The sequence below is a fragment of the Taudactylus pleione genome, unplaced genomic scaffold, assembly GCF_031769625.1.
Source record: "Taudactylus pleione unplaced genomic scaffold, aTauple2 ptg000150l, whole genome shotgun sequence".
Taxonomy (NCBI): Eukaryota; Metazoa; Chordata; class Amphibia; order Anura; family Myobatrachidae; genus Taudactylus; species Taudactylus pleione.
The window spans coordinates 856843-882201 of record NW_028284552.1 but is presented as its reverse complement, the minus strand read 5'-3'; the positions used below and the strand labels follow the sequence as shown (position 1 = coordinate 882201).

At 40.5% G+C, this 25359-nt stretch overlaps 1 long non-coding RNA gene across 2 annotated transcripts in view; it reads right to left on the bottom strand.

The window, feature by feature from the left end:
• Nucleotides 1–23770: 23770 nt before the first annotated feature.
• Nucleotides 23771–25359, bottom strand: part of LOC148522221 (uncharacterized) — a 62973-nt gene continuing 61384 nt past the window's right edge. For both annotated transcript variants that reach the window (XR_015878769.1, XR_015878768.1), the window contains exon 3: nucleotides 23771–24785. This is a non-coding gene — a long non-coding RNA (uncharacterized LOC148522221). The remainder of the gene's footprint in view (nucleotides 24786–25359) is intronic.

Genomic DNA, 25359 nt, shown 5'->3' with positions numbered 1-25359 from the left:
GTCAGATGCAGGCATGTCGCGGCCAGTGACTGCGTCCTAATGCACAATTACACTGGAATCAAGTTCTGACAGACACTCTGCACCTCCATAGGGCTGCTCTTGTGTCTGACATCGGTGCAAGATTTTGCGATGCAGTTGGTGGGTGGCTCAGTAGGAAGCCCATCGGTTGTGGCATTAGTGTAAATGCAAATGACGTCACAAGGCCACTGGTGTGGGATCCCCATACATCACAGCTCCGAGTGTCGCCAGAACGGCAATACATTCCAGGTGCTTTGGCGTGATATATGAATCCGAGGATCGTGTGGTGCAGGTGTTTGCCCCTACTTGTGCAGCATAAAACCATGCGGTAATGTACGAGCAATGTTATAAGGCTTGTGCCTATAATTTGTCCGTAAGATTAACTTTTATGCACTCTGGCGCACCCCTTCTCACATCTAGGGCTCCATTTACTAACGAAGCATAACCCCTTTAGCGCTTGCTAAAGGGGTTATGCCACCTTTCTGTATTTAGCAAACAGCGGTAATCTAAGATTAACAATGTTTGTCAAGCATCGCTCTTGCCATCTTTTAGATGGCGATGCGTTCCCGATTGCCGGCAATGGAGACCAGGCGGTGTCTCTCTGGCTTCGGCGAAGCCTTCCAGGCAATGCCGGGTCCCCCTGTCATGCACATGCGCATACAGACCGTCACGCATGCGCATTATACTGGCGCCCTGTGTTAGGCTGCCAACAGTTGAGCGGAGGACCCCGCCGATGAGGAAGAGTTCACTGGACCTCTCCCGAGGAGTAAGTATTAATAAATACCAGTGGCATTTTCGTTTGTATCACAGTGATACTAAACGAAAATTGCCGCTGGTATTTTCGTTCGTTTATAAATTGGGCCCCTAATTTAACAGGAATTTAATACATACAGATATATATATATATATATATATATATTAGGGGTGTGCACCGGCCACTTTTCGTGTTTTGTGTTTTGTATCTGGATCTTTCTTCGTGTTTTGGATCTGGATTGATTTTGCCAAAACCACCCTTCCGTGTTTTGGGTTCTGGGTTTTGTATCTGTATTTTTTTTTTAAAAAAGCATAAAAACAGCTAAAATCACAGAATTTGTGGGTTTTTCTGCTCCTATGCTATTATTAACCTCAATAACCTTAATTTCCACTCATTTCCAGTCTATTCTGAACACCTCACAATAGTGTTTTTATGTCCAAAAGGTTGCACCGAGGTAGCTGGATGACTATGCTAAGCGACACGAGTGGGCGGCACAAACAGGTGGCCCATCTAGGAGTGACACTGCAGTGGCAGACAGGATGGCAGTTTGAAAAACTAGGCCACAAACAGTACATAATGCAAAGAAAAAAAAGAGGTGCAAGATGGAATGTCCTTGGGCCCTCCCACCCACCCTTATGTTGTATAAACAGGACACACTTTAACAAACCAATCATTTCAGCACCAGGGTCTGCCACACGACTGTGGCTGAAATGATTGGTCCGTTTGGGCCCCCACAAAATAAGCTGGCAATTAATCTGTCCCTGCACAAACTGGCTCTACGGAGGTAAGATGTCGTCCTCATCCTCCTCATTCACCGATTCCTCACCCTCTTCAGTGTTGTGTACATCCTCATCCTCACAGAGTATTAATTCGTCCCCGCTGGAATCCACCACCACAGGTCCCTCTGTACGTTATGGAGGCTGGTCTCCCTGGAAGAGTTGATAATTCATTTTGATGAACATCATCTTCTCCACATTTTGTGGAAGCAACCTCTTACGCCTTTCGCTGACAAGGTTCCCGGCTGCACTAAACACTCTTTCGGAGTACACACTGGAGGGGGGGCAACTCAGCTAAAATAGAGCCAGTTTGTACAGGGGCCTTCAAAATTGCCTCTTTTTCCTGCCAGTACATGTACGGACTGTCTGACATGCCTACTTGGATGCTGTCACCGATGTAATCCTTTAACAGACAGACGCACGCTTGTCGCTGCTGCTTTGAGGATGCAGGTGCGGCTACAGCCCACACATTTCACAAAGACAGGAAAAAAAAGAAGAATTTTTTATATTTTGTGGAGCGCACTTTGGGGGTTACACCACCCTTTAACAGACAGACGCACACTTGTCGCTGCTGCTTTGAGGATGCAGGTGCGGCTACTGCGCATACATTTCACACACAAACACAGAAAAAAAGATTATTTTATTTTGGTTGGAGCGCACTTTGGGGGTTACACCACCCTTTAACAGACAGACGCACGCTTGTCGCTGCTGCTTTGAGGATGCAGGTGCGGCTACAGGCCACACATTTCACAAAGACAGAAAAAAAAGATTTATTTTTTTTGTGGAGCGCACTTTGGGGGTTACACCACCCTTTAACAGACAGACGCACGCTTGTCGCTGCTGCTTTGAGGATGCAAGTGCGGCTACAGCCCACACAATTCACAAAGACAGAAAAAAAGATAAGAATTTTTTTATTGTTTGTGGAGCGCACTTTGAGGGTTACACCACCCTTTAACAGACAGACGCACGCTTGTCGCTGCTGCTTTGAGGATGCAGGTGCGGCTACAGCCCACACAATTCACAAAGACAGAAAAAAAGAGAAGAATTTTTTTATTGTTTGTGGAGCGCACTTTGAGGGTTACACCACCCTTTAACAGACAGACGCATGCTTGTCGCTGCTGCTTTGAGGACAGTATCATATGCATTGACAGTAGACTTGTCAGAAATTGTTGGCACGTCCTTCAGTCCGGACCAGATGTCCAAACCGGCCCTTGACTTATGATACAGGCGCACGCTTGGCGCTGCTACTGTGTTGATGCACGTGTGGCTACATCGCACACAAGTCACAAACACAGAAAAAAAATAGTTTTTTATTTTTTGGAGCACTTTGGGGGTTACACCACCCTTTAACAGACTTATGGGACACAGGCGCAAGCTTGGCGCTGCTATTGTGTTGATGTATGTGCAGCTACAGTGCACACAATTCACAAAGACAGAAAAAAAAATATATATTTTTTGTGGAGCGCATTTTGAGGGTTACACCACCCTTTAACAGACAGACGCACACTTGTCGCTGCTGCTTTGAGGATGCAGGTGCGGCTACAGGCCACACATTTCACAAAGACAGAAAAAAAAGAATATTTTATTGTTTGTGGAGCACACGTTGAGACTTACACCACCCTTTAACAGACGCACGCTTGTCGCTGCTGCTTTGAGGATGCAGGTGCGGCTACAGCCCACACAATTCACAAAGACAGAAAAAAAAAGATTTTTTTTAGTTTGTGGAGCGCACTTTGAGGGTTACACCACCCTTTAACAGACAGACGCACACTTGTCGCTGCTGCTTTGAGGATGCAGGTGGAATCTAGACGGGATTTGGAACCGGGGACACACTACCTCCATCAATTGTCTAAATCCCACTGCACTAATGGCGGATACCGGACGCACGTCTAACACCAACATAGCAGTCAAGGCCTCAGTTATACGTTTTGCTTCAGGATGACTGCTGTCGTACTTCATCCTCCTCACTAAGGACTGTTGGGTTGGAGGGTCAATTGTTTAGTAAAAGTAGTGGTGTTCCTACTTCCTCTCTGGGATGATGAACAACTCCCAGCAGCAGCAACAGCACTAGGAGGAAATGGTTCTTGATCTTTCCCTATTTCATTTTTATCGGAGAAACGTTGGTCCTCCATTTATGTTATATTGATATATATGTGCGGCTGAGGCGCACAGAAACACAGAAAATAACTTTTTATTTTTGTTGGAGACTAGTGCACTTTGTGGGTTACACCACCCTTTAAGAAATGAGCCAGCCGGCCCTTTACTTATGGGACACAGGCGCACGCTTAGCGCTGCTCCTTTGTTGATGCACGTGCAGCCACAGTGCACACAATTCACAAACACAGAAAATATTTTTTTATTTTGTTTGGAGTGCCCTTTGGGGGTTACAGCACCCTTTAATGGACAAGCCAGCCGGCCCTTTACTTATGGGACACAGGCGCATGCTTGGCGCTGCTCCTTTGTTGATGCACGTGCAGCCACAGTGCACACAATTCACAAACACAGAAAATATTTTTTATTTTGTTTGGAATGCACTTTGGGGGATACAGCACCCTATAACGGTCAAGTCAGCCGGCCCTTTACTTATGACACAGGTGCATGCTTGGCACTACTTTGTTGATGCACGTGCGGCTACTGTGCACACAATTCACAAACACAGAAAAAATATTTATTTTTTTGCACTTGGGGGGAGCACCCCTGATGGACAGAGCACCCCCTGGACAACACTACAGCACCCCTTTAGGACTGGGACACTGCACAGGACTTTGGAGTGGACACAGCCCCTATGGACAACTGACTGCACAACACAGTCCAGCCAGCCCCTATGGACTTTGGAGGAGTGGACACAGCCCCTATGGACAACAGGAGCACAGCACTACACAGCCCAGCCAGCCCTAACTCCCACCCTCCCTCTTCACTGTCCACAGCTGAGTGAGAAAATGGCGCCGACGCGGGTACCTTATATAACATCCAAAACCCGCGAGACCCGGAAGGCAGGATGATGACGTTTTGCCTCGATTTCAGATCCGAGTCAGGCGGGAAAAGTCGAGTCTGACTCGGATCGGCCTCAGATTGGGGGGGCTAGGGGGGATTCGGATTTCAGAAATCCGAACCTGCTCACCCCTTATATATATTCACACACACACACACACACATATATATATATATTTATATATATATATATACACACACATACATACAGTCAGGTCCATAAATATTGGGACATTGACAGAATTTTCATATTTTGACCTCTATTCACCACCACAATGGCTTTGAAATGAAATAAACAAGATGTGATTTAACTGCAGACTTTCAGATTTCATTTGAGGGTAATTACATCCAAATCAGGTGAACGATGTAGGAATTACAACAGTTTCTATATGTGCCTCCCACTTTATAAGGGGCCAAAAGTAATGGGACAAACTAATAATCCTAAATCTAACTTTCACTTTTTAATACTTTGTTGCAAATCCTTTGCAGGCAATTACAGCCTGAATTCTGGAACGCATAGACATGACCAGACGCTGGGTTTCATTCCTGGTGATGCTCTGCCAGGCCTCTACTGCAAATGTCTTCAGTTCCTGCTTGTTCTTGGGGCATTTTCCCTTCAGTTTTGTCTTCAGCAAGTGAAATGCATGCTCAAACGGATTCAGGTCAGGGGATTGACTTGGCCATTGCATAACATTCCACTTTTTAGCCTTAAAAAACTCTCTGTTTGCTTTTGCAGTATGCTTCGGGTCATTGTCCATCTGCACTGTGAAGCGCCGTCCAATGAGTTCTGAAGTATTTGACTGAATATGAGCATATAATATTGCCCAAAACACTTCAGAATTCATTCTGCTGCTTTTGTCAGCAGTCACATCATCAATAAATACAAGGGAACCAGTTCCATTGGCAGCCATACATGCCCACGCCATGACACTACCACCACCATGCTTCACAGATGAGGTGGTATGTTTTGGATCATGAGCAGTTCCTTTCCTTCTCTTCCCATCACTCTGGTACAAGTTGATCTTTGTCTCATCGGTCCATAGGATGTTGTTCCAGAACTGTAATGGCTTTTTTAGATGTTGTTTGGCAAACTCTAATCTGGTCTTCCTGTTTTTGTGGCTCACCAATGGTTTGCATCTTGTTGTGAACCCTCTATATTCACTCTTGTGAAGTCTTCTCTTGATTGTTGACTTTGACACATATACACCTACCTCCTGGAGAGTGTTCTTGATTTAGCCAACTGTTGTGAAGGGGTTTTTCTTCACCAGGGAAATAATTATTTTGTCATCCACCACAGTTGTTTTCCGTGGTCTTCCGGGTCTTTTGGTGTTGCTGAGCTCTCCGATGCATTCTTTCTTTTTAAGAATGTTCCAAACAGTTGATTTGGCCACACCTAATGTTTTTGCTATCTCTCTGATGGGTTTGTTTTGATTTTTCAGCCTAATGATAGCTTGCTTCACTAATAGTGACAGCTCTTTGGATCTCATATTGAGAGTTGATAGCAACTGATTCCAAATGCAAATGTCACACCTAGAATCAACTGCAGACCTTTTACCTGCTTAATTGATAATGAAATAATGAGGGAATAGCCCACACCTGTCCATGAAATAGCTTTTGAGTTGATTTTCCCATTACTTTTGGTCCCTTAAAAAGTGGGATGCACATATTGAAACTGTTGTAATTCCTACACCGTTCACCCGATTTGGATGTAATTACCCTCAAATTAAATCTGAAAGTCTGCAGTTAAAGCACATCTTGTTTGTTTCATTTCAAAACCATTGTGGTGGTGAATAGAGGTCAAAATCTGAAAATTCTGTCAATGTCCCAATATTTATGGACCTGACTGTATATATATATATATATATATATATATATATATATATAAACATACATGCATTTATATATATATATATATATATATATATATATAGAGAGAGAGAGAGAGAGAGAGAGAGAGCGAGATATATATATATATATATATATAAAATCAGAATTTGAATTAACCCTTAAGCGACAGGTATGCTCAGTGAAATAAATATTTTTCTATGGATAATATGTAAAACAGCAAAATAATATTGGCCTTTTATTTTTGAAGTCTAGACTAAACTGAAGAACTAATGAATGTAAGCCCGTTTTAAGTGTGGGCAGAAATAATTCCCACTATGTACAGGAGAAGGGCGGAAGATTCACTGTAATGAACAGCAGAAGGGTGGAATAACAACACAGGAGCACGCGGAGGAAGGGCAGAAGTGATGCCCCACAACGTGGCCAGCTGGGATGCCTGTATGTAGCCAGAAGCTACGACTGAACACGTGCACAGTAACGGAGATGACGCACACCGCTATGGAGTACGGAGGTCACGTGGATGCAGTTCCCGCGCGCCTTGGACCCATGTGGAGATGAAATGCCGGATATGATGCGCCTCAGTGAGGGCGGAAGTAACGCTAAGAAGGGCGGAAATAGCCCTAATACCAATTTTAAGAAATAGGTTTTAAAACAACGCACAAGTATAATATTTGAAGAAAAATTACTGCAATAAACTAGATCTAATCTGAAGAACTGTTAAAAGGCTATAGCCTATTATTTATAGGTGCGCTCCGATATACAGGAAGTGATGCGGACTCCTGACCCTGGTTGAACTCCTAATGGGGTATAAATACCTGACCATTACACCTATACACTATCCCCTTGATGAAGTCATTGGACGAAATGCGTTAGAAGTGACTGTTACTTGCCTCATGAACTTTGGAGAAAACTAACTTTTCTACACACTCAGATAAGCTGCTATTATCTACAATTTGTTCATTTCTCTTTTAATTATTTATATTGCACTTTGTTTTACTTCTATGATGATTCATATGTTGATTAGGAACTTTGCCTAACTATGGGCATTTTTTACTCTTTGTTTTAGTAAATAAACCTTCCTTTGTTTTTATTCTATTGCATTGGCACTTTTGTTCCTAGTGACCTTAGTTTATAGGGCTATATTTTCCACAGAACATCAATTGTTTACATATTTATATATTTATTTATATTTAGTGATAACGCACAGGCACTTTTTATTCTTCTTATTCATTTCATTTTATATAACACAATTTTTTGGTTTACTTGATAAATTATTCATTGCACGTTATGAATTTATTGTGATTGCACAATCACACTTTATTTTGCTGTTTTACATATTATCCATATAAAAATATTTATTTCACTGTTTATCTGCTTTCTAAATACTTGCACTAGTATTTTCCTATTTACCCAGAGCTGACGCCTATAATATTTACAGGTTGAGGTGTTATTTAATATTTCATTTTCTGTATCATAAATTTACAAAGATTGGCGCTGTACCCATCTATTTTTCTCTCTCTCTCTATATATATATATATATATACATATGCATAAATCCAGAACAAGAGGGCACAATTTCTGGAACAATTTATGAGAAAAACGTTTTATTTTTAATGTTAATAAAGGCTTTACATCTTCATCACCACTCAGTGTGAACAAAGTTTCACTCCTGACACATGTTGGTGTTGTGCCACTAAGACAGCTTCAATGCAGACAGGGCCGGATTAACAATGGGGCTGATGGAGCTTCAGCTCCAGGCCCACCATCAGAACAGGCCCACAGACAGCTGATGTATGTGTGCTGCTGTAGAAAGGATTTATTTTCTCCCTTCTACAGCAGCCTACAAGTAGCTGTCCGGCCCCCCCACCCGGCTGCACACCTCTCACCTGGCCACGCACCCTCTCTCCCGGCCGCTGTGTCAAGTGCTGTTTTATTACCTGAGTGCCACCGACAGTGGTGTATATGGTGGATTCCGCATGGCGGGGTTTTCTCGGAAGGCATCGGGCTATTGAAATCCATGTTGTGCGGTAAGTGGCGCCCGACTGCAGTTTGTGTGTGTGTGTATCTTTATATATATATATATATATATATATATATATTTTACACAAAAAATCCTAAACTGCGCTCTCAAAATATACCAATAAATAACAGCAGCACCCTTCAGTAAGTCCTCTGTTAGAAGGACTAATTCACAAATAAACAAACAATTTACTGATGGGGCACTTCTTATTGTAACAATTATAACATACAATACACTCCCTCTTAAGATGTATATCTTCTATTTTCTTTAAGAAGACAATTTCACTGTATGTTCCTATTTGGATTTCAATTCAAATCGGTTAGTCCAGAAAATGAGCTTGCTTTAAATCCTCCTTGAGGTTCTAAAAGAAGATACCCTCATACCAAAATTGTAGTAGCTGGATTGAGAAGCACAAGCACATGCACAGTTTTCATGTTTATTCGAACCAACTACTAGAGGGTCAACTATAAACAATGGATATAGACATATGTATTACAATTATGAGGTTCTACAACTTCTGATTCAGATAACCATACAACAAGGTTTTGGTACCATATTGAGTACAAGTGTGTTATTTGAGATTTACCCCTGAGGAAGTCTCATAAATGAAAGGTGGACACTACACTTAAACAATTTTTTCCGATTGGAAGGTGATCAAATATCCTTCTATAAAAGATCGGTGGGTGTCCAATATTATTGATATGTAAGAAAAGTGTATATATTGTATTGGTGATTTTTTTAATAAAGAAAAAATATGATCATTTTAAAAATTGTATTTTTATCTGTATATTAATACTGGTCTTGGGCCAATTGTCTGGGTGTTTTTTGGTACGAGGGTATCTTCTTTTAGAACCTCAAGGAGGATTTAAAGCAAGCTCATTTTCTGGACTAACCGATTTGAATTGAAATCCAAATAGGAACATACAGTGAAATTGTCTTCTTAAAGAAAATAGAAGATATACATCTTAAGAGGGAGTGTATTGTATGTTATAATTGTTACAATAAGAAGCGCCCCATCAGTAAATTGTTTGTTTATATATATATATATATATTTATATATATATATATATAGTGTAGCAATGTGGGCGGCACTCTCAGTGAAAAAATGTTCTTAAACGGAGGGTCCCAGTCCTCCACCACTAACGTTTCAAATTTATTACAAATTTTTCATCAGGAATTACTATGGCGACAACGCCTCATCAGTAGGGTAAAACTAACCTGTCTCACGACGGTCTAAACCCAGCTCACGTTCCCTATTAGTGGGTGAACAATCCAACGCTTGGTGAATTCTGCTTCACAATGATAGGAAGAGCTGACATCGAAGGATCATTCCTGATGAAAAATTTGTAATAAATTTGAAACGTTGAATAGTGGTGGAGGACTGTGACCCTCGGTTTAAGAAAATTTTTTCACTGAGAGTGCTGCCCACATTGCTACACTATTGCTACAGATCCTATTTGGGAAGGCACCCAGGGCAGATGCAACATTGAGCTGGAGTGCCGAGCATCGACGTGGAGAGTATATATATATATATATATATATATATAAAATTTTATATTTATGTGTGTATATTCTCCTACATCACTAGCCATCCCACCTCCTCCCCTGCTGTGCTGGTCACAACCCCCGTGGCAGGACACAATAGGCCTTTCATCAATTTCAGCTCCAGGCCCATGTGGACCTTAATCTGGCACTGCAGACAATCATTCAATAAGTTCACATGGTATCAACACCATATATTGGCTGAGCAATAAATGCATAAATTGGTAATCCACAGAGCTTATATAACCAGTCACTGATACTCATTTCGTCAGTCGACTTCGGTCCCCTTGGTATTGGGCCATTAAAGACACGCACCACAGCATCTCCACAGTCAGCGTCTGAAGTAAACTACAGGTTACTTACCAGAAAAAGCATCCTATGCGCTCCATGCTGTAATCAATCACACACCTGTGTGTGTTCAACAAGCCAACGCCCGGCGTGCGTTCCAGCCAGACGGCGCCAAATGCCCGTCTCTTCCGGGTGCCGGATAATGACGTCATGCATTCCATAGCGTTCCACTGACACGGACAAGGAGACAAACACACCACCGTGACTGCCAGCTTGAACACGCATGCACACTCTCCGGAACTCAATGTGCTAGCTTAGCACATGCTGATGGATACACTTTACACACGATGGCTGTATATCAAAACAGCCCACAAACCACCCTAAATCAACCCATAGAGCATTTAAATTATGCCATATCATAGAGCACATAACTACTTTGCCCCTTGGGTAAGCAACCTAGAACAAGGTGCCACACATACAAAAATGTAAATGACCATCAAAATATATAAAAAATAAATAAAGTGAAAACCAAAATTTTACAAATCAACCCAAACTAACTTATACGTACCAAAACAGAATCTTAATACTAAACATTACCTACATAAACAAATTATCACATGAGACATATTAAATCAAAATTTTTTAAAAAACACTATAATATAGTATGTGAACCACTTATCAGAAAAAAAATTTGAAAACATTTTTTTGCCACAAAGGTGGAAATGAATAAAAGAAAGCACTTAAAGTTAATGTTCTCGTTTAGACCCCTTGAGGCAATCATGTCCAATTTAAAGATCCAGTGTGCCTCTCTTTGTATCAGCTTTTTGTCCCTGTCACCACCCCTATCAGGCTTAGGGACATGGTCGATGAGGATAGATTTTAACAAAGCCACCTGATGCCCTTTTTGTAAAAAATTACGTGCAACTGGTTTGTCACTCTGACCTTCTTGCTGCGCCTGTCTAATTGAACTCCTATGATTGGCCATTCGTTCACGGAAACTCCTTGATGTTTTCCAATATAGTAGAATCTGCATGACAAATGATGACGTACATATAAGCCAGTGCTTTATACCAATCTTCACTCCTGTATGTGGGTGGGCAAATTCCTTGCCTGCAATCATGCCCCCACAGGTGGTACAGCCAAGACAACGGAAACATCCAACCTTTTTATGTTTCAACCAGGATGAACCATCCTCTTTCTTTAAATTTTTAGTAGGTTGCATTAATAACTGCTTTAGATTTGGCCCTCTTTTGAAGGCAACAAGAGGTGGTCCTCTCGGATTTTTCAACTGTGGATCACTCCCAATTATCTTCCAATGCTTTTTAACAGCTCTAGCAAAAACGGGGGCTTTGGTATTATACTGGATGGTGACAATCAACCGTTCATCAATCTTCTCACCTCTTACAGTTGGAGCTCTTCCACAAATGCTTCTAGCCGTTTTCAAGCATCTGGCAATCACTCTACGGGGGTACCCCCTTAAACCGTATTGCCATTTCTCTGAGTTGAATCTCGGCTCTATCATCAAGAGTGTTATTGCGTATCACTCGCACAAATTGTGAAATAGGCAACTCTTCCTTTAACGCCTTGGGGTGGTGACTAGTTGCATACAAAAAGTGTTCCGATCAGTTGACATGGAAAAGAGTGGTGCCCAAAGAATGATCATGCTTGAATATTGACACATCCAAAAATTCTATATTGTCATTCTCAACCCTACTGGTGAATCTAATGGGGGTATCAAGAGAATTTAACTCATCTACCATTCATATAAATGAGACAACAGTGCCACACCACAGGATGAGGACATCAATATATCTAAAATAGTGCAGAATGCTGGGACCATACTTGGGATAGATGTATTTGCATTCGTACTGCTTCATGTACAAATTGGCATACACCGGAGCCAAATTTTAACCCATAGCAGTCCCAGCATTCTGCACATAGAACAAGTCGCAATATTGGAAGTGGTTTTTTACCAAAACACACTCAATGACATCACAGATATATTCATCTGATGGACCCACAAATTCCGTGGTCAAAATATCCTGTACTGCTTGAATCTCTTGTTGATGGGGAATCACAGTATATAAGGACATAATGTCGCCAGATATACATTATTTGGTATTACAACTATTTCTCTTAAGCTCCGTAAAAGATGTGGCATTTCTTTGATATAACTTTTGCTTTGAACTATCATTTGTTGTAACACCAAATCCACAAACTGTGTGAGTGGCTGCAAGACAGAATTACGAGCTGACACTATAGGGCGGCCCGGTGGTGATGTTAAGGACTTATGTATTTTTGGTATGCTGTAGAATATGGGACATACAGGGGGGTCAACCATCAGTAACCTGACCAAATTCTCGTCTATCCACCCCTGAGTCAAACCTACATCCAACAGTCTGTCCACTTTGGTCTTAATAGAATACATAGGATTATGAACAACTTGTTGGTAAGTGACTGTATCAGCCAACTGCGTTCTGATATCCAAATCATATTGATTCCAGTCCAAAACCCCAGGTCTGCCCTGAAATCATTGATGAACAACCATAATTTGGTAATCCACCCTGCGGATAAGGGCGGGGCAGTGGTGATAATGAACTAGGTGGATTATGACAAAGAGATTCAGCGCCAGCTAGCTGAACCTAATACATATGTCTCCTGTATAGGCAACCCTATGTATACAATAAAGAAAAAAGTTAATTGTATTATCCAGAGAGCAGTACATCATGGTTGGCTTGATGATACAGTCAGCAATGTTGTGATGGTGGATCATCCCGAATGCCCCATACTGTATGCCCTTCCGAAGGTCCATAGACCTTACAGGACCCTCCAGGATGCCCAATAATCTCGGCTGAGGGTTCAATACTCCAGCCAGTAGCCCAATTTATTGATAGTTTTTTTACAACCGATAGTACAATAAACTTCTAGCTATCTGAAAGACACAGGCGATTTTTTGAATAAGATTAAAATGATTGACTGTGTTGGTGATGGGTCCTGGTTGGCTACATTAGATGTTAATTCCCTATACACTATCATACCACATGGGGAAGGTATGACAGCGGTACGGGAAGCGCTATGTAGATTTGGGCATACGAGATCACCTGTTGAATTCTTAGTAGTACTGGAGGTGGTATTGGTTGAAAACCACTTTCTGTATGGTGGCAAGTACTACAAACAATGCTCAGGTACCACGATGGGCTGTAATTTAGCACCAGCCTATGCAAATTTGTATATGCACAAATATGAATGCAAAAAAAAACATCTTACCTAGCTCTGCAATTATACAATGTAGTCGCATTATTGATGATGTAATTGTAGTGTGGGATGATACATAGAAGAGGTTCTGGGAGATGGTAGAGGCTCTTAATGCACTACCAAGCCCAGTAAAATTCACTGCTAAAATCAATAAGGACTCGATTTTTGGATTTTTTGGACGTGACTGTCTACAAGAAAGATCATAAATTATATACGACCCTCTTCAGGAAAGAAACGGACCACAATACATTGCTATATGCAATGAGCCAACATCCTCCTAGGCTGAAGGAGAGTCTGCCTATCTCCCACTTTTTGAGAGTCTTGCGATTAAACTCTGAAGAGGAGATAGCTGAAAGACAGATCATGGATATGAAGATACGCTTTGCAGAATGTGGTTATGCACACTCCACTATTGAGAGATGTCTACAAAAAGCACAAACAAAATTGACTACATCCTCAATTGATGAGGCTTCTAACTCTAAGAGGATGATTTTTTTGAGTATATACGATAACAAAGCCAGCAAAATAATTAAAACATTCAGACAACACTGGCCAATACTGGCAATGGATCCAATGTTGAAGAGAAATACGCAGCAACCACCTATCATGGCTTACAGGTGTGGTCCCAACCTGAAACAGCTTTTAATGCACCCTTTAAGTCAACCTGATAATGTGCGCAGTGATACTTGACTGAAATCAACAAGGAAGGGGTGCTTTAAGTGCCCAAGCTGTGTGACATGTTGTTCTATGGTGATGGGCTTGACATTCCCACATCCCCATAGTGGCAAGTCGATAAATATTAAATATAATCTTTACTGCACATTGGATCATGTTATATACACATGTTATATACACAATTATTTGTCCATGTGGATTAGTCTATGTGGGCCTTACGAATTTTAGAGAGCATATGGCAAACCACAGAAGCTCGATAACGTGCTGCCATAAATACTGGTATATCAGACAAACCAGTAGTCAGACACTGGCAACAAAATGGCCATCAATTGTTGTCACTTAGGTGCATATTGATTGACTGGGTTCCACCCCAACTAAGAGGTGGTGACCGTGAATCGATGTTACATAAACTCGAAGCACGTTGGATATTCAGATTGGATACAATTTCCCCTAGAGGATTGAATGAACATAATGCACTTTGTGCCTTTTTGCCACATTAAACAAATATAGGCACTATGGCTTATACATAAGCATAGTCCTTATATTAAGGGTTCAGACATTTCTATAGACAGTTCTCCACTGGTAGATATTTTGAGGATTTTTTCCTCTATATATGTGTTGCTATGTAAAACTATTTTAATAATATTATTAGGTTTGGTCTTATATATATCTTTGAATTGTTGTTGAAACTCTGCAAAAAATTTATTGAATGTGAATGATGCTACTTTGAAAAAAAAAAATGTTCAGATCCTGTGGAGTCATCTGATTCTGAAAAAAAAAAAATCAGTCTAATTACTTTTCAATCAGCCCTAATTCTGAGAAAGCATTTCCCTGAAATGCTTTTTCAGAAGTAGGCAAGTACTGTATGCTTTAAACAGCATATTTTCCTCTGGGACAGGGTCCACTGTACAACCTATCATGTTACTACTTAAGATGGGTACACACCTACAGTATACAATAGTCTGGCAGATCATACGATACACAACTTTTTGGTGAGATATTGTGCTGCTGCCTTTGTGTCATCTGATATATTAGACAGATGGCGGTCGTTAGATTGTACAGGTGTATACGCAGGTATCGGCACTGTGGTCAGGACTTTCAAAGGGGAGTTAAGTCGACTGAAACACTGCATCGAAAGAGTAATCTCAAAGGTGTGTATCCAGCTTAAGAGTGTGTATGCACCAATGATATTGTCTTATCTCAAGAAAACCAGTTGCATCTGCTGATCCTAATATTTATGAGACACGATGGTACAATGTGGGACAAACATGGAAGTATGTACACACCATGGACCAAATGTAATTTGATGAGAGTTTAGAAAATGTGAGAGTTTAGCAGTAATCTCTCACATTGATCGAGTTTTATCTTCAAAATGGGAAAACATCTGGATGAGAGTTTACATCATGAGAGTTTTTGAGTGTAAAAACATGTGAGTTTGCATGTTCTCCGACTCTATTACATTGGCCAAGTTTAAAAAGTGTGATAGTTTACTGCTAATATCTCACAGTTTCTAAACTCTCACTCTATTACATTTGGTCCAATGAGTCCTTCTGTCCAATATTACTGCTGCTGCTCCTGCAGTCACAACCTTTTCAGAAGGTGGTTTCAGGAGATGAGGATCACAGATCGCAAGGTAGATTGCAATAGTGTGTACGCATGAATCTGCATGTTTATATGGACTTTCATTCATAAGTGTAAAGAAAGTGTGTACCTACCTTTATTGCTGATTTATTTACATTTCTTTTGCATACTTTTGATTCATATGATTGTTGTGCTTTTACCTTCGTTTGAGATCTGTGGAAGTCTAATCATTTTTATTCTAATCCTTATGTTTAGAATTAAAAAACTAACTCCTGCTGGGAAGTGAGTACAATCTATAAAAGAATTAAAACTTTAATTTACTTCATGCATTTTCTCTTTCATTTTCTATAGCTATTTCAAATTAGTTTCTGATGGCTTTGCAAGTGCAGGTCTGAAATGCTAACTTTGTAGAAATGTATTAAGCTGTAGCAAGGAGCACACAAAGGTTACATTGTGTCGGCCTGCAACAGCCTCTTAGCTTTCCACTTCACAAACTTTAACATAAAAAATGTATGCATAATCAATAACTCAAGTAATTATGTTTCATTGTGACATCTTGCTTGCATCTAGTGGGAAAACTTCTAACAAACCAGTTTCTTTATGCAGATATAAACATACAAACTCTCAGCACCCACAGATTAAGCTGCTCAGCATTCCTGAATTTGTTCTGCCGTTCTGGATAGTCATGCCACAGTTTCCTGCCTATTATATTAGAAAATTAACTTATTAGGCAAGAGCTATTAAATGTGGCTGCATATTGCCATCAGAGCCATAGCAAGACTTTTTGGTGCCCTGTGCCAGACAGAGCATTGGCGCCCGCCTCATTTTTCAAAGGGACATAATGCACCCAAAAAAGGGGAATGGCCTCATGGGGAAGGGCCAGGTAAGAGATAGGGGAGACCAGGAGATGCTGGGGATGAAATAAGAGGAAGTTATAATTGAGAATGATAATAAACAGAAATTTGACAGGCCCAAACAGCGCCCCCTGACCTGTGGTGCCCTGTGCGATGGCACCGGCCGCACTACCCTAGCTACGGCCCTGATTGCCGTGACTATATGCTTGTACAATGATCAAAGAAGAAAATAAGGGTTAGCAAAGATGATTTCAGCTGGGCACGAGGGAGAATTGATACTGGCAGATCACTGTTTCAAACGTCAAGTCTAAATAAGAACAAAAGTCTTTCAAATGATATCCTAGGGATTCCAGCACTTCACAAGGCAGCAGTGTATCTTTCTGTCTGATGCAATAGTATATTAATGGAAAGGCAGCAGGAAGAACCCCTGCAGGGATGTAGAAAACACAGCATTGCAGCGTTGAATTTAGGAATAGGACCCACATGCTTTTAGAATGTACAACATCACCAGATAATGGCCAGGTTGGATGTATATATTTTTTTTTTATCAAATGAAAAACTCGAAAGGCCAAGTGTAATAGGGTGAGAGTTTAGAAAATGTGTTTTCTCACACTTTTGTAAACTCTGCCAATGTATTAGAGTCTGAGAACATGCAAACTCACATGTTTTTCAGACTAAAAAAACTCACGATGTAAACTCTCATCCAGTGGTTTTCCCATTTTGAAGATAAAACTCGACCAATGTAATAGTGTGAGAAGTTACTGCTAATAGTGTGAGGGTTTACAAAACTCTCACAATTTCTAAACTCTCACCCTATTACATTTGGCCCTAACTGTCTACCATGCTGTTTTGGAAAATGACAACCGGCTAACATTTTAGAAGCTGAGGTTGACAATAAAAGTGATGAGGATAATCATGGATAATCTAACGATAAATAAATTGTGGGCTTTTAGTCATCAGTGAGTATTCCAAATTAAGTAGGTACTGTACCAATGGCATGCTTTCCATAAACTTATAGGGGGGAATTCAATTAGCCACAGGGTTTGCCCCGCTACTAATTGATCGCTCGCCAATTCAATTAGCAGCAGGAACCATGTGAACTGTGGGCCTGATTCAGACCCGCTCGCTAGGCTGCGTTTGCACGTAGCCTGCCGATGTTTGCAATGTGCGCATGCGTATAATACGCAGTGCGCGTGCACAAACTAGTCCATGCGATCGGGAAGCGTTCGCAACCTGTACATAGACGCCTTGCTAGAATGAGCGACAGGACGAGACGTTTGTGGGTGGTGACAGGGGTTGGTTGATGGTAACGGGGGTGTGGTGGTGCGAACACAGGCGTGTCTGTGTGTCTTAACGCCGTTTCAGGGGCGTGCATAATTAAGACGCAGCGTCATAATACACGTCACATGGCTGAACTACACACTGAAGCACTCGCAGTGCTTGCGGTAGGGTATGGTCAGCCACAAGTGCTGCATATGGGGCCGATGTTATTCAATGCTACCGATTGTTGCATACACTTCCTGGAGATGACGTGTATTACTAAGGGAAAGTGGGCATCTTAAGACAGGCTGGTGGGTGTCTAAATACACACCGTGATTGCACGCCAATACATAGTGGGCGTGCTAATGTCTTGCCGTGCGATCGCGGGATTTGCAAACTTTGCCAGCTGACGGCTGCGTGCAAATGCATCTAGCGAGCGGGTCTGAATCAGGCCCTAAATACCAGAGGCAGGGTTTTTCCTAACAGCCTAAGGAACTGCAAGAAAAAAAATCTGTGTTAAAATGCAGATTCTGCATTTTAAAATGCGGGAAACCCCATTAATTCTGCATTTTATACTGAATGGGTTAGCGCTGGTTAACCCAGTGTTTACTGCATCGGGAAAAGGCAAATTAAGTGAATAGCTATTCCCCACGTGGCAGGATCAATTAGCTATATGGTATATCCTGTGACTAATTGACTTACCCCCCTATATGTATTTATTTAGCGATAGTTATGCAGTTGAATGATTATCGTCTGACTGCGCATGCATCATGTTTGCACTGCTCACGTGCCAAGGTGCCTTAGTGATGACACGCACATTGAGCATTTCTTTGCAAAGTGATTGACAGTCAAGGACCGTTTCAGGAAGTGGCCTTAAAAATGCATGCATGTTGCGACCATTTACATGGAGGGAGGTTTAGCCTACAACTGTGATTCTGTACGCAGAAAGCATGGCACCCAGCGTCTCAGTTCCAGCAGCCACTCTGTGTGACCATAGGATTTATTTAGATGGTCGATTATTGAAGGATCTGCGACCACCGCTGCGTATTTGTATGCATATTTTATGGGAACGCAGCTGCGAATGCATTAGGATCCACATCTGAATCAGGCCTAAAGTTATGTATGACTGAATTGCTCATAGTTTCGTGTTCTTGGCTCTAAAGCATGCACTGGGTGAAAATATGTAATATTAGAGATATGAGTCTGCACCAGTTAAATATAGTATTATATAGAGAGAAGCGGAATAATTGTAAAAAAACAACGTGAAGGTCTATCTTGTATAAGAAAATATTAGATAACTGTGTTGGTGGTGTGCCCAAAGGATTTGTGTTATACACATGAATACAATTGCAAAGAGGCAAAAAAGAACAAAAACTATTTTTGGAGGGGCACTCTAGAATAAGTTTAAGAAAATATAATGAAATGATATTATGGATGAGAAATAAAGGGGATATAACGTAACTTTTGTTAGAAGACCCTGATAATAAAAAGAGTGATAATCAATACACTCAATACACAAAAAAAATAAATGTACAGTATATAAAAATAATAATTGTGTCAAATCATATATTAATTACTCAAATGCAGATCTATCGGCGAAAATATCTTAAACCTATCCCTAGTTAGCAAAATGAATTGGTAACTGACCAACAGGGATATAGACAAACACCACCTACAGTACCTATGTTACAAAATGTCTATGTAGGTATGAGCCACTAACATTCATTAATTTCACAACCATATAGTTATGCCGGAAAACACCCAAAACTGACTCATGAATCAAATTGGATTTTGTGTTATGGTACTTAGGGGGAGATTTAATAAAGCTTAGAGAGAGATACAATTGGAGGTAAATAGCACCGACCAATCAGCTCCTAACTGTCACTTTGCAGGCTGTTTTTGAAAAATGTCAGTTAGGAGCTGATTGGTTGGTGCTATTTACCTGCAATTTTATCTCTCTCCAAGCTTTATTAAATCTCCCCCTTAATATGTCCAAATAAATAAGCTGAAGTTAGAGGGTATAATATAAACACTAGCAAATGTATTCTAGGTAAAATCTATTATCTCCATCAATTCATATCCTATATTGACAAAGTAAAGGTTCAATAACCATACTTATCTGACAGTCTGTTAAGAGAATGCAAACCTGATTGGTATTAGATCATCTGATGATCATTTGCCAGCATTATATGATAGAGAATCCCTTTAGGCAATAGAGCATGTAATTAATAATACCTTATACAATCAATCACAGGTTATTATTGCAGAATGGAATCAGTATGTATTACCGCCGGCCGCATGGGTTCAAATCCTGACGCTGGAAGCTCCCGACAGTGGATTTAGGTAAGTAAAGCTAACCCTACCCCCCCTAACCCTCCCTTAGGGGTGCCTAACCCTCCCCTCCCCCCCAAGTGCCTAACGCTAACCCCCCGCTAAGTGCCTAAACCTAACCACAATTATTCTTTTTATATACATTTGTTTTTTGTGTATTGAGTGTACAAATTATCACTCTTTTTATTATCAGGGTTCCCTAATAAAAGTTAAGTTTTATCCCCTTTTTACCCATCCATAATATCATTTCATTATATGTTCTTAAACTGATTCAAGAGTTCCCCAAAAGAAGAGGTTTTGTTCTTTTTTTGCCTCTTTGCAATTGTAGTCACTGGGTGAAAATATGCAAGATCCATCCCCAAAACTGATACGCGTTTTCCTCTGCATCAGCCCCAATTTTTCCAAAGTTTAAGTGGCTATGTAAATTAGAAATAAAAAGGGATTCTGTATTAGTAATGTGTTCAGTTATTTCACTGTGATTGTAAAGAACAGCATCTGCACCTATATCTGAGGTAATTAAAGGGACTTTTATGGAAACTTACACTAGGCAGAGGCAGATAGAGCTGACTTTCACATTACTCTGCAGTGCCTTTTAGGAATCTAGGAGGCAGCATTTTAGTTAAAGTATCTTTATGTGCTATGCTTTACTTCACACCACCAAGGACAGCAGCAGGGCTCTGATGTGCAGAGAAAACTGTACCGGGGGAGTACTCTAGTCTGACAGCTCAAGCTGTCATTTTATGGGGCCTATGTACTAAGTCTTGGAAAGAGATAAAGTGGACCAATATAATGTACCAACCAATCATCTCCTAACTGCCATCGTACAGGCTGTATTTGAAAAGTGACAGTTAGGAGCTGATTGGTTGGTACTTTATATCTCTCCAAGGCTTAATACGTAGCCCCCTAGGTTTCTTCCCAGCCAGGTTTCCTCTACACATCACAGCTCTGTTTATTTGAGAGCAGAAGAAAGACTTCCCTTATGAGAGGCATCATAATCAATAAATGATGTTCCTTGGGTGACCATTTCTATAGATAAACGCCATTTTTGAAAGTGTACATCATGTACTAAATCAAAAGAATACAACTGCGACCTGATGACCTTCCACTTTGAGCCTCTTCTATCTGTAGCATTGTGTAAAAACGATAATCATTAATGAGAATGGGTTAATTTTCGGAAAGTTCTAGAAGTATTAATACTGAGTAACAATTATTTCTTGCAGTAAGTAAATCATAGGTCAGTTCAGTAAGAATAGGTTCAGTGGGTTGCTGTAGATCACACCTACATTCTATAAAAATGCAGATGGTGCAGTACTAAAGAGAAGATCCGTAATATTAATTTATTTATAAGCGCTGGGAAAACAAACCTGCCGCTTAGTAAATCTACCCCTTGTCTCAAAAGTTCAATCTTTTGTATGGTGTTCTGGGCTGTAGATAATGCATATATAATATTGCATTTTACCACCACAGCTTAATTCACCTACCAATATAATCAGCTACAGAGAGGATTTGTAAAATAGGTTGTATTATGTTAGTAGCTCATGGCAACAGAATGTAGACATACAGTATCTTAGTATAATGCAAACTGACCAACTCATTATACCATTGAGCTAAAGTGAAGACTTGGATCATAGAGCTGGCTGCACGTGAAACTTTCATACTAGGAAGTGTGGATACCATGCGATTCCTATATGATTTTGAACATTTGGACAAAATATTCTTGTACCCATCCTGCTGGGTAATGTTGACAACATTGTCCAAAGTATTATTCTCATATGTCAGATCAAAGAACATCTTCGCTAAGCACATTTCTTCTATTTTTAGTGTTTTTACATCCTATAAATCTTTTCTTTTTTTTTTTACTGCAAGGACAGTATTGGCCTGAGTCTTTATTATGTTGTAGCTAAAGCTTTTTAGGTTTTGGAGAGAGGAGCTTCATTACAGTTGTCTATCTGTACCGATTACTCCAAAGAGAAAATCACTTGGCTAGGGTAGTTATCAGAGAAACACCATATCCTACCAAGCTGCCCAGTTCTGAGTGTGATTAGGGACAAAGCGGAATGCAGTGTAATGGAGAAGGTAGAATAGTGAGGAATATCTCTGTGGTATTTCAGAATTGAATGGATAATGTAAACCTCTTTCAAATTAAGGTATAGTGATGAACAGTACTCCTCCTCCACTCAAGGATGTGTCAACTGCAATTGTATACTCCAAAATTGAGTATATTGGTGTTGCAGTGAAGAGGTATTTCAAGGTGTCAAAAGCCAGTTATGTCTGGCCACTGAATGTATCCCAGTGAGTCATCTGTTTGGCCAAGGCAGTTATAGAGCTAGATAAAATCTCTGTAGGAGTTACAGAACCCCACAAACCTCTAGAATGCCTTGATCACTCAGGGGATAGGTCAATAGAGCAGCAGCAGGTCAATTGGACAGTCTCATCTTTGGGACAGTAGGGTTTCTGCCTGATTTTTACCTTGTATGAGACCACCAATCATTTCTGAAACAAGGTGGCTTGTCATTACATCTGTTTTCTGCTGCAAGAAAATAGAAATCAGAAATAGAAAGCGCTGACAGACCATGTTTACACAAAAAGAAAATAATTCTTCCTTAAAATATACAATACATCAGCTAATAAAAATATCTATTTAATATATTTTTATCCACATGTCATATTTTATCCACACATATTTCCATAATCAATTATGAGAAAATTATATAAAATTTTCAAACTTAAAATACAAATTGCTGCTGGAACAAAATAAAGCTATAAAAAAGTGACTATTTAGTCAGAATCGCAGTGGGACTACAGTTTTATGTGTTGCTTTGAGACTGTTGAAAGCTGTGACATATTGTGTGCTGTTTAAATTAACAAAATTGTTGCAAATTAGGGTGTCATTTCTTAAGGATATTAACTGCTGTGGTGAGAAGGGTTGTCTCTCACCTGAATTGCCAACATTCCTGTGGGATCAGCTCCCTCCAAGGGAGTCTAGAGTGAACCCTGTCCAGTTTGCAGCAAGGGAGGTGTGGAACTCCAGGTATGTACAGGCCCAGCTGCAACTCATCACCGAGCAGCAGAGAAAGAGTTTAAAACTCTTGCACACCTGATGCTCTTTACCCTGATGCAGTCTAGCGGCCAGGTAGTAGGCCTTAGTGTTGTAGTGCCAGGGACCAAGGGCTATGCTGGCAGAGCATGGCAATTGTGGCTGCAAGCCACAGCTGACTGCTAAGCAAGAGGGCTGCTGGGACATTTACTTTATTTGTTTATTTGTGTGATATGCCTGTGTGTGTCCAGGTCTAAGCTCATGTATGCTAAAGTGCAGTGTCTGCTGCCATTAAAAGACACTGCTTCACCTAATACCTGCCTGTCTGAATCCACAGTTCTACACCTCGTGTTACACTGCATAGTATTGATAAATGAAAACATGCATTGGACAAACTAGAACCATTGTCCTATGATGGTAGTGTAGCAACGTGGAACACTGGGTGTCTCTGTCATCCTGTAGGGGAAGAAAAATGGAATGCCAACTTGGAGTAAATCAGTTTGAAAAGCTTATTATTTATTGAAAGCAATACAGAAAGCTGTGATAGATATGGAGGCAGAGTCTGCACAAGCAAATAACTTTATAATAATATGTGTAGTCAAAAGAACAACATATGTAAAGGAGTACATTTAGCAGGTTTTAAAAGTGAAGGGAGTATAAGAGAAAAATGTAAGAAAAAGAGGGGTGGCTAATGGAGTCTACTAGGGTCTATGTCTAGAAAGAAAGATGCAGTAAACAAAAATGTAAGTCACTATTACATTATCATCACGCAGGACCAGGGGTCCAGACTTTATGAAAGGATACAGAGGAGTTCCACAGGATACTGGGAGTGAATTCCATTTAGTACATATGCCAAATGCAACTGCACACCAGGAAGATTAAGTGGATACAGAATTACACTCCATGGGAATGAGATAAAAAAAGTTTAAACTCTGTCTGAGCCATTGGCCACCAGTTAGGAATCTAACAAAGAGTGTTATCCAAGAAGGCTGCAAATTTCCTCATTGACAGGGACAGATGAGAGGGACAAATGGTGGCAGATTTGGGCTGAAGGGTTCTATAAATTAGGCCAGTATCTGTTCCAGCAAGATAGCTTTTAAAAGGCCAAGAAAAAAAGTTACAGAAGGGCTAGGGTGTCAAAAGATACAGGCACATTCTTCAGGTACCTGTTATTACACTTAGCACAATCTCTAAAATCAAGCCCAATTTTTTACGCTAAGGAATGGCACGTCTCATTCTATTTTAAATATACAGCATGAGGGTTCACTAGTTGGTTCGAAGTAAGCCATCTGCTTTAGGCAAATGAGACTGCATCAACGTGGCTTTTTGAGTTGGGAGGGTGATTTTGAAGTGGGAAGTCAGGTGGTTTGATGGCAGGAGTAGGCTACAATTGGTCCAGTTTGTGATGGAAGCCAGGCCCACACACCCTACTGGACTCTCTTCACAGTCCACTGGGACGTCGTTTGTAATTGGATGTCCTGGTAGTATGGTCAAGAGGCTTATGTCCTGTAGCTGTTCCCTTCTCATCAGCAGTCAAGATCTCAACTCTGGTAAGGCACTGATAGAATGAGATAAAATGTGTCAAAGTGTAGGAAGCAAGAAGTAAACCTCATCCTTTTACTCTCCTATTATCAGTAATATAATGGGATTCAAAAATATGAATTCCATAGTGAGAGAACCAGATGGCCCTCTGTTATAGGAATGTTACAGGAACATCCTCTCATCTAACAATAATATACAGTGGTGCTTGAAAGTTTGTGAACCAGATTTTTCTATATTTCTGCTGAAATTTGGCCTAAAACTACCTCACATTTTCACACAAGTCCTAAAAGTAGATAAAGAGAACCAAACAAAAGAGATGAAAAAATTTGATGTGCTAATTTTTTTTTTTTAGAAAAATTATCCAATATCATGTGAGTGTCAAAAATATGTGAACCTTTAAGCTTAGCAGATAATTTGAAGATGAAATTAGAGTCAGGTATTTTCAATCTATGGGATGACAATTAGGTGTGAGTGGACAACCTGTCTTTTTAATAGAATAGGGATCTGTCAAAGTCTGATGTTCCACTTTGTGGAGGTGTATCATGCCATGAACATAAGAGATTTCTGAGGACCTTAGAAGAAGAGGTGTT